An 11,539-nucleotide genomic window follows, 5' to 3' on the forward strand; every position below is an offset into this window, starting at 1 on the left:
GGAGAAATGTTTCCTTTCATTATGTACTGTATAAGATATATATATGGTGGAAATTACAATAAAAGCTTCTTGACTTGAGTTGAAGCATTTCAGTTAAAAGCTGCTGCAAAGATAACTTAATCAACATGTCAACAATCTACTATAAAAGAATTTTATCATCAACCATGAATGTTAATAATAATAACAATAATATAAAACACTAGGTTTCTGAAACTTATTGATATGCTAACTACAAGTTAACCTCAAGTGGGTTAAAGGGCAAATTACTTCATTTAAATTAAGAGTTTTATTTAAATCAGGGAAAAAGAGGAAATGATTTAAGAGCTAGTGTGATATGAGCCATACTTCTGTTTAAGAGATTCTCTCAGCATCTTTCTGACCATCTTTCTGACAATACTAATTATACTGTAGGGTCAGCAAAATAGGAAAACACTGCATTAATCAAGTCCAGCTGACTTAAACTGTTTTGAAGTCAGTATAAAAATGTTGTAGAAATGATAGGATGCTGTTCTGCAGATGTTCTTGATTGATTTTCTCAGCCTTCGATTCTATGTCAATTTGGAAGGGTTTTCTCTAAGCCTTCTTTTCATGCAACAGAACCTCCATCTGATCTTGTATAATTTCAGGGAATTAACAAACATTTTCTGATTAATTTCATTTGTGAAATAAAAAAAGGGGCTGCTGGAGTTGTACTTATCATAGATCGGCTCTGACTGACCTCAAAAACATAAGAGGATTTTAATACGACACTGTCATTATAAATATTTAGAAAAGGGTCAAGTATAACAAATATTGTATTCTAACAAATACACATACCTGATTTGGTGGTGGTGGTGGTGGTGGTGGAGGGGGTGGTGGTGGTGGTGGTGGGTGTAGCAGTGGACATGGTGGATATGTCTGTATTCACAGAAAGAAAAACACTTTCTATCACACAATAAAAATAAAGTGTCCCTGAATAAGGTTTATGACATGCTGATCAGTGTTTTACAGTTTAGGGTCTGAGCTTTCAATCAAACATCTAAGATTCTAAATAAAAGTTATCAAGTCTTATCACTGAGACAGAAAGCTGAAAAGTTAGCACACCCCTCTGACCTGCACAGGTGACTCCAGCATGAGAGCAGTCAGTGTGGTTCTTCAGGGAATGATGACAGTCCCACAGGTGAATCTCATCCCCTCGACACTTCACTCTGTTCATCCAGATAGTCCCTTCACCAGAACCCAACCAAACATTCCTATCAGCACTCAGCGCCGACCCACAGCCCAGCTGTCTGCACACCACCTGAGCGTTCCTGATGTTCCACCGATCATCACAAACGGAGCCCCACGTAGAGTTATGATACACCTCCAACCTCCCAGAGCAGCTTCCCTTTCCTCCACTCAGCCTGAGAGACCAGTGCTCTACATCACACACATCACACAAGAGGAAACACACCAACACTGAATAACAGCTCCAGTCACACAGCTCACTACAACACCATGATCATCTCACCTTATATTATACTCAACATGGTCTAGTTTAACATAAACCTTACAGTCAGTATCACAATGTTTAGATTGTTGTGTTCTACAAAAGAATATTAACCAATAATATACCAACTTTATTAAAATTCAGGTGTTTATGTTAAAGTGCTTAACATGAATTAATTTTTTTGTAAATACCTAAAGTAAAATCTTTTGTCATAAACAAATGCAAATTCAAGGAACTACTGTACCAAAATCTTTATATATCCTTACTTGAGCAGTGTTTCTGAGGGGGATTGAAGAGCACTTTTCTTGTATCTGTAGAGACGTTTCATCTTCTGCCATAATAAGAGGCATTCATTAGTAAAATATTTCACATGCACTTTTAGATCTCTCAGAGCATGCAGACATTTGGTATAACTGTTTTGTGAAATTAATTTTTTTATGTCTGTAACATGTTTGAGCACTTTTCATAAATAAACATTTACAGAAACATATAAAACCAGAAGAGATCTGATCTGATTGCACCTGTGCAGGTAATACGAGACACTTCATCATGATTATCACATCTGTTCTGTCCCCAGGGTGAAGATGGACACTGCCACAGATTAGAGTCGTGTTTCCTACATTGCAGATGATCCAGCCAATTAGGAGCAGATTTTACTCGTGCTTCAGTGTTTGACAGACTGCCTCGTCTTCCACAGTTCAGCTCTCGACACACCATGTTTATCATCGTCTCATCATCCATCTGATTGTAACACACATTACCCCAGGTTCCATTGTAGAACACTTCCAGATTCCCCTCACAGCCCTCTGAGAGTCGGATCTCTTTAAACTCTGGAGAGAGAAGAATGACTGAGAGTGAGACTAAATTTATTTTATAAATAATTGTTGATGTTGTAGAGACTATCATTAATCTAGCCATGGGGTCACAGTCCACTATCATTAATCTACTTACAAAATTGCACAATTATAAGGTTAATAAACCTCTGGTGCTTTATTTTGTAAACATTATGTTTGTGACACATTTCATTAACCATTAACCACAGTGTTGTTTCACCCTTTCTAACTGTCAGAGACACTGAGAATCACCTGGGTACCTTTGTGTGGGCGTGTGCACACATTAAAAAAAACTTCAACAAAGTCACAAAGTGACCTAAACACCAGGGATCAAAAATACTGAGAAATTGTACTCAAGTAAAAGTATACACTATAATAAACTTACCTGTTTAAAAGAATCTAGATAAAACATACTGCATTCTCAAATGAAAGCAAAAAAAAACTGATTTAAATGTATTCATGTGCATGATTAATATTACATAATTTCATCATTAAGTAATTAGAAGTAGAGTTTTCTGTAAGTAACCAATATTTGCCACTAACAGAATCTGACCTTCTGCTTAGTTAAAAGTCTTACTACTAGTCTTATCTGGCATTGGTTTAAAATAACAGACTTAAACATCAGCAGTTAACAGTAACAAAGTAGCTGTAAAAATAACCTGGAATTCATGCATTCTAGGGAGGTAAAGAATATACCTCATTTCTTTTAAACATTTTATTGAGGTAGGGCCATGGGCACATGTTCTCAAGTTCCATACCACAGTGTGGTGGATTCTACGTCTTCACACACCGATGGCTCTTCAGTCATGATAGACTCCTGAATTCAATTAAAATCAATTGTATTTTTTTGTTAAATTGGCTTTTAACAATGGACATTGTTTTAGACTGAAGGTATTTTATACATTTTGGAGGCTACAAGTTTGATTTGGTTTCCTTCATTAGTTTTTAGTCTTGTCATCTACCTAAACTACCTGCACTGTCTATATATTAGTTGTCCATAAAGCTTCTGTGACAGGACCCTGTGCGAATCTATTTAGAGAAAGTTATGGTCAAATGCATCAATAACCAGGATACAGTTCCTGGAGTATTAGCATTCCTACAAGGGCTGCTATACAGTGGAAAGTATCCTGACCGCTTCTTTTCTCTGCACCTGACTGATCCATCCTGATGTCCTACTTCTGGTTGGAGTCTTATAACTTGTTGGTGCTCACTGTTACTGAGGATGGCCCCCTGTGAACTACCTGGAGATACAGTATATGGGACTGGTGTGGATAGAACCACTTGGAGACTGGTGACTTTGAACTGCGTCTGCCTCTGGCTGGGTTATTAGAGGTAAACTTTAAAAATAAAACTTTTTAAAAAAACACTATTTATAATAAACGACTGTTGGATAAAGCATCCCCAATAAAATACGAACACGTGTAGACACTGATACACAATTATGCACAACATATAACTTATATACATGGAAATAAAACATATACATCAGTCAATCAATCAACATTTATTTGTATAGCACCTTACAACAACCTAAATTGGACCAAAGTGCTTTACAGCATTAAAAAGGAGATTAAAACAATGTCTATGTAAAATGAAATTGAAACAAAATAACAATGAGATATACAAAACACAGAAAATGATTCTAAGCCAAAAGCCATTTTAAATAAGTGAGTCTTTAGTTTGGCTTTAAACAGAGGCAGGTCAGTAATAGTATGCAACTCATAAGGAATTGTGTTCCAGAGTTTAGGACCGGTCACTGCAAAGGAGCCATCACCCCACTGTCTGTATCTCGACCGAGGGACCTCTAGTATGTTATGGTCAGCAGAACGTAAAGCTCTACTTTGTTGGTAAAAGCTTTCTGTCTCACACAAGTAAGAAGGTGCCAGGCCATTGACTGAACTAAAAACAAACAGCAGAAGTTTAAACTGTATCCGGAACTGTACCGGAAGCCAGTGGAGGGAATACAGGGTTGGTGTGATATGATCATATTTACGAGTATTAGTCAGCATACGAGCCGCAGCATTCTGTACAAGTTGCAGGTGAAGCAGACGAGCTTGACTGACTCCAACATAAAGAGCGTTGCAATAGTCTAGCCGGGAACTAATAAAAGCATGAATGGCTTTCTCTAGATCACTCCGACTCAGAAAGGGCTTGATCTTCGCGAGGAGGCGAAGATGGAAAAATTCTGCCTTGACAACAGAGTCGATGTGTTTGACCAAATTTTTGACTGCTTGGCTAAAATGAGAGGCTGGAGAATCAAGACCAGCAGCAACAAAACTGGGAAGGTTGGGGGTGCCACTCTGTTTTATTCTCGTTCACACAGAGACAATTCTGTAACAGCCAGAGTTTGTCATACAAACATCTGTGGATGGATTCAAGAGCATCAGAAGAATTTGGCACAACTGCCAGATAGATTTGTAAATCATCTGCATAGAGATGAAACCAAACATTGCGCTTTGAAATAATCGACCCTAATGGCAACATGTACAAAGAAAATAGAACAGGGCCCAAAATGGAACCCTGTGGAACACCAGAGGTCAAAGGGGCTGGGGAGGAGGATAGATCACCAATCATAACAGAGAAAGTCCTATTTGATAAATATGACCTAAACCATTGCAGTATGGGACCTTGAAGGCCATCTTGTTGTGCCAGGTGTGTAAGAAGAATCGAGTGGTCAACAGTATCAAATGCAGCAGTGAAGTTCAACATCACGAGCTGCACAGGTTTTGTTTAGAATCAAGGGACAAGAGAATATACATATCTAACAGGTTTATTGTCAGTCATCACACTGTACCTGAGCAGACGACTCCTACGTCCTTATGGTGTCCACATTCACCCTCTTCACACAGCTGAAATCTGCAGTTCCACAGGGACGTCTCGTTCCCCTCACACTCCACCTCATTCAGCCATATGGACCCAGTTCCAGGACCAAACCAGGCTGGTATGTGGGTACTGAGGGCCACTCCACACTGCAGCTGTCTGCACACCACCTGGGCATCCTCAATATCCCACGAGTCATCACACACTGTCCCCCACGAGCCGCTGTGGAAAACCTCCAGCCTTCCTGCACAGTCTCCCCCAGAACCAACCAACCTGATGGAGCGGGGGTCTTTATTACACACACACACACACACACACACACACACACACACACACACACACACAAACACACACAGACACACGCACACACTGCGGGGTCACAACATCACGTGACATTTTTTTTACAAGCTGTGACCTTGGACAAGAACTTCTCAGGAGTAAAGAACAAAAAAAAAAGAACTTTTGCCTTTTTCTTGAAGTAAATATATATGGGTCAAAATTGACCGGTAACACCATAGATGTTACTATAATTAATATTATTAAAATAAAAATAAAATAAAACAAATTTATTTTAGAAATGTGTTCTAATACCTCTCAGTAATAGTCAGGTAAAATAACAACCTTTATTAATTTATATAATTCTCATGAGGTTCATTTTACCTTTTTTTTTCAGTTGAAAATGACAGGTATGCTGTGAAAAGAAAGGCCCAGGGGGGCACAACAAAATTCTTAAAACAAATCTATTCATGGATCAGGAAGTCTAACAAGGTAAGCAAGAGGTAGAAAACAAATTGGATGCTAAATCATTGTTTTGATTGTATTTTATGGCTGGTTTAAGACACGGGTCAAAACCGACCCGTTAACATAAGGGATGGTAACAGAAAGCTAACACAAGAGGAAGGTTAAAGCGCTGGTTTTGTACATGTCTGCTCATCTGTAGGTGTTTACCTGAGCAGGTGATGTAGAGCTGTTCCCCAGAGCTGCAGTTGACAGGTTCAGCTTGTGGCCTGCTGCAGTTCCCCAGATGATCTTCACTCCCAGAGCAGCTGAAACCCGTTACACACATGTGTTTGTGTTCAGTGGTGGATGGAGAGGAGCGGTAGTTCAGCACAGAGCCACAGCCCAGCTGTCTGCAGAGCACAGACGCCTCAGACAGACTCCACGAGTCCAGGAGAACTCTCCTCCAGTCCTGTCTGAAATAAATCTCCACCTCCCCCTGACACTCTCTCCCTCCAGACAACCGCACTCGCCCCTCATGAAACACCATGGATGATCCTGAAGCAGAAGAACATCATTTAAATATTCTAATGAACTCTGACTTTATTCAGTAACGTGGTGTATGTGATGTTAATATCTCACCATTACAGATGACTCCAGCGTCGTGTTTATGAGAGCATGCAGCTCAACTCCATGATGAGACGCCACATCGTGATAGGTGTGTCTCCTTCCCCTGACAATCAAACACATCAGCCCAGATGTGGCCACTCCCATTCCCAAACCAGTCCACCTCCACCACAGCCACAGCACTCCCACAATCCAGCTGTGCACACAGAACATCTGCAGCTCTCATATCCCAGCCTACATCACAAACTGTGCCCCACTCACCGAGGTACTGGAGCTCCACTCGACCAGAACAGGAGTCCGGTCCGTTCACCAGCCGCGCCTCTGGGTGACCTGAACAAACAGCCGAGAGCTCAGTGAAAGAGGAACATTAACACAGGAACCTTAAAGTTTGATGGACAGCTATGTGGTCTCTATTTAAACAGAAGTTATATCATGATACTTAACCAGAACATATTAATCCCACATTGTTGTCATGGGAACAGTCTGAGTGTTTGAGTGAAGATGATGTTGGACAGAAGTAAATCTCAGATTCGTTTCCTCTACACTGAAGCTCCTCTGTCCACACCTGGCCCTCCCCTCGTCCAAAAGCAGCTGATCCCAGAACCTCCACAGGAATCCCACAGTCCAGCTCTCGACACACAACCTCTGCATCCTGCTGGTCAAAGTCAGCATCACACACTGTGGACCAGGAACCTCCATGAAACACCTCCACTCTCCCAGAGCATCGGTGAGGACCAGCAGTGAGTCTCAAACTCTGACCTGTGTTTTATTTATTTATTTAAATATTGTGTAAATTTTCAACAAGACAGAATATCAAGAAATCTTTTAAATGTTATAAAATATTGTTTTAAAATGTTTAAATAAAATCATTATTTTAATAAAATTTATTTCATGCTATAATTCAAATCCATCAATTCTTCTTCTTCTTTCGGCTTTACCCTTCAGGGGTCGCCACAGCGACTCATCTCTCTCCACCTATCCCTATCTTATGCATCCTCAACACTTACACCCACTAGCTTCATATCCTCATTTATTACATCCATATACCTCCTCTTTGGCCTTCCTCTTTTCCTCCTGCCTGGCAGCTCCATGTCCAACATTCTCCTACCAATATACTCTCGCTCCCTCCTCTGGACATGTCCAAACCATCTTAACCTGGCCTCTCTAACTTTGTCCCTCAAACATCCAATATGTATGTATCTGATGTACTCATTCCTAATCCTGTCCAACCGTGTCACTCCCAAAGAGAGTAGCTCTGCTATCTCCAGCTCTGACTCCTGTCTCTGTCTCAGTGACACTGTCTCTAAACCATACAGCAAGGCTGGTCTCACCACTGTCCTGTACACCTTCCCCTTGATTCTCGCTGAAATTTTTCTATCACACAGAACTCCCAACACCTTTCTCCACCCATTCCAACCTGCCTGCACTCGCTTCTTTACCTCTTTCCCACACTCTCCATTACTCTGGACTGTTGACCCCAAGTACTTAAACTCCTGTACCTTCTTCACTTCTTCATCCTGTAATCTTACTGTTCCACTTCCCTCCCTGTCATTCACACACATGTACTCAGTCTTACTACCACTGACTTTCATTCCTCTTCTCTCCAGCGCAAACCTCCACCTCTCCAGGTTTACCTCCACCTGCTCCCTGCTCTCACTACAGATCACAATGTCATCTGCAAACATCACTGTCCAAGGAGACTCCTGTCTGACCTCCCCTGACAACTGGTCCATCACCATAGCAAACAGGAAGGGGCTCAGAGCCGATCCCTGATGCAGTCCCACCTCCACTCTGAACTCCTCTGTCTGACCTACAGCACACCTCACCACTGTCCTGCTCCTCTCATACATGTCCTGCACCACTCTGACATACTTCTCTGCTACTCCTGACTTCCTCATACAGTACCACAGCTCTTCTCTTGGCACCCTGTCATACGCTTTCTCCAAGTCTACAAACACACAGTGCAGCTCTCTCTGACCATCCCTATACTTCTCCATCAACATTCTCAGAGCAAAAATTGCATCTGTTGTGCTCTTTCTGGGCATGAAGCCATACTGCTGCTCACAAATTTCCACTACCTTCCTTAACCTAGCTTCCACTACTCTTTCCCATAGCTTCATTGTATGGCTCATCAACTTTATCCCCCTATAGTTGCTGCAACTCTGCACATCACCCTTATTCTTAAAGATCGGCACTAATACACTTCTTCTCCATTCCTCAGGCATCTTCTCACTCTCTAAAACCCTGTTAAACAGACTAGTTAAAAATTCCACTGCTGCCTCTCCTAGACACTTCCAGACCTCCACTGGGATGTCGTCAGGACCATCTGCCTTTCCACTTTTCATCCTCTTCAAAGCCTTCCTGACTTCATCCTTTCTAATCTTATCTACTTCCTGTTCCACAGAGTTCACCCCTTCTATTCTTTCTTCCCTCTCATTTTCCTCATTCATGAGCTCTTCAAAGTACTCCTTCCATCTCCTCCGTACACTCTCCTCACTTGTGAGCACCTTTCCATCTCTATCCTTAATAACTCTAACTTGCTGCACATCCTTCCCATCTCGATCCCTCTGCCTAGCTAACCTGTACAAGTCCTTCTCTCCTTCTCTAGTGTCTAACCTAGTGTACAACTCATCAAACGCCTTCTGCTTGGCCTTAGACACCTCACTCTTCACTCTGTGCTGTAACTCCTTGTATTCCTGTCTATTCTCTTCAGTCTTGTCCATGTCCCACTTCTTCTTGGCTAACCTCTTCCTCTGAATACTATCCTGAACTTCCTCATTCCACCACCATGTCTCCTTATCTTCTTTCCTCCTTCCAGATGACACACCCAGCACCTTTCTTCCTGTCTCCCTGATCACTTCTGCTGTATTTTCCCAGTCATCTGGCAGCACTACCTGACCACCCAGAGCCTGCCTCAACTTCTGTCTAAATTCCTCACAACATTCCTCCTTTTTCAGCTTCCACCACTTGGTTTTCTTTTCCATCTCTATCTTTGACCTTTGCTTACAGACCATCAAATTAATCCTACACACCACCATCCTATGCTGTCTGGCTACACTCTCTCCCACTACCACTTTACAGTCACTAATCTCTTTCAGATTGCCTCTTCTACATAGGATGTAGTCTACCTGTGTGCTCCTACCTCCACTCTTGTAAGTCACTCTATGCTCCTCCCTCTTCTGAAAATAAGTGTTAACCACAGCCATGTCCATCCTCTTAGCAAAGTCCACTACCATCTGTCCTTCAAGGTTCCTTTCCTTAACTCCAAACTTGCCCCTCACCTCCTCATCACCTGTCATCACCCCTCACCAACATGTCCATTAAAATCTGCTCCTATCACCACTCTCTCTCCTGTGGGAATACTCTCTATCACCTCATCTAATTCACTCCAGAATCTCTCTTTCTCCTCTAACTCACAACCTACCTGTGGGGCATAACCACTAACAACATTCAACATCACCCCTTCAACCTCTAACTTCAGACTCATCACCCTGTCTGACACTCTCATCACCTCCAGAACATTCCTCACAAACTCCTCCTTCAGGACCACACCTACCCCATTTCTCTTACTATCCACACCATAATAAAACAGCTTGAAATCTGCTCCTATACTATGAGCCTTGGTACCCTTCCACCTTGTCTCCTGTACACACAGTATATCCACCTTCCGTCTCTCCATCATATCAGCCAGCTCTCTACCTTTCCCTGTCATAGTACCAACATTCAGAGTTCCTATTCTCAGTCCTACACTCTTACCTTACACTACTTACACACTCTCCTTCCTCCTCTACTTCTTTGATCAACAGTAGCCCAATTTCCACCAGCACCCTGTAGGTCAACGGCGCCGATGGCGGCCGTTGTTAACCCGGGCCTCGACCGATCCGGTATGAAATTTAGAGTACTGATGATTCGCATGGTTAAATTTGGCAATGTTTTACACCAGATGCCCTTCCTGACGCAACCCTCTCTATTTATCCGGGCTTGGGACCGGCACAGAAGTCACTGGACTGTGACCCCATGGCTAGATTTCAAATCCATCAATTCAATCATAATAATAACATAACGAATTCCAGTGTTTGTTCTAAATACAGAAGTTTACCTGAGCAGGTAACTCCAGCATCATTACCATGATTACAGTAACGCTCCCCTCTCCCCGCTGACCCACAGTCCTTCAGTGTCCACTCTGATCCTCTACAGTTCACACCAACCATCCAGATTGGACCTGATCCTGGTCCAAAGTGACCATATTGTGGTGCGTTTACAGCCTCCCCACAGCGCAGCTCTCTACACACCACTGCAGCATCGACCTCATCCCAGTTAATACCACACACTGTTCCCCACTGACCATCCTGAAGAACCTCCACTCTCCCAGCACAGAGACTTCCACCATTCACCAACCTCACACTGTCTGAGAGAGAGAGAGAGAGAGAGAGAGACACACACACAATACATCATGTCTAAACTCTAAACATTAATCTGGAGCTGATTGTATAAGTGACGCCTCAGAACAAACCCTGAGGATGATGTGTGTACGCTCATGTACAGCTTTTTAAATCTTAAATCTTTTTAAATCTAAAAATCTAAAATAGATTTTTTCTATAAAAATCAAACACTTTCACTGTTTATAAAGTTACAATCAGTCCAGGAAAATTTCTGACATTTCCTGATTAAAACTCGTCCCTACTGTTAAAGTGAGAAGTGTGTGATGTTTTGGTGTGAATAATCAGTGTGAACTTACCAGCTGCTGTGAGTGTGAGTGTGGATGAGAGAAGAATAAAAGTCAGACAGATTTCCATCTCCCTCCTCACTGTACACGATGTGTTCACCTCCACTCACCCAGAGAGACTGAGAGAAGTGTATCTCCTCACTCAGCCCCCTACAGAGAGACAGACAGAGAGAGACAGAGAGAGAGAGAAAGAGAGAGAGACAGACAGCCAATGACACTCCCTGTTACCTTATTAGAAAGACGAGAGGAAATCATCACACAGCCTCAATAACAAATCAGACGAGGCATCTTTCACTTTCTCCATATATATCAAAATAACGTCAGTGCTGATGAACAGAGCTCCGCCTC

The 11,539-nt window shown here is 42.1% G+C and overlaps 1 pseudogene; it reads right to left on the minus strand.

The window, feature by feature from the left end:
• Positions 1-631: 631 nt before the first annotated feature.
• Positions 632-11,261, minus strand: LOC131370096 (antigen WC1.1-like; annotated as a pseudogene).
• Between the last annotated feature and the right edge of the window lie 278 nt (positions 11,262-11,539).

The sequence above is a fragment of the Hemibagrus wyckioides genome, linkage group LG19, assembly GCF_019097595.1.
Source record: "Hemibagrus wyckioides isolate EC202008001 linkage group LG19, SWU_Hwy_1.0, whole genome shotgun sequence".
NCBI lineage: Eukaryota > Metazoa > Chordata > Actinopteri > Siluriformes > Bagridae > Hemibagrus > Hemibagrus wyckioides.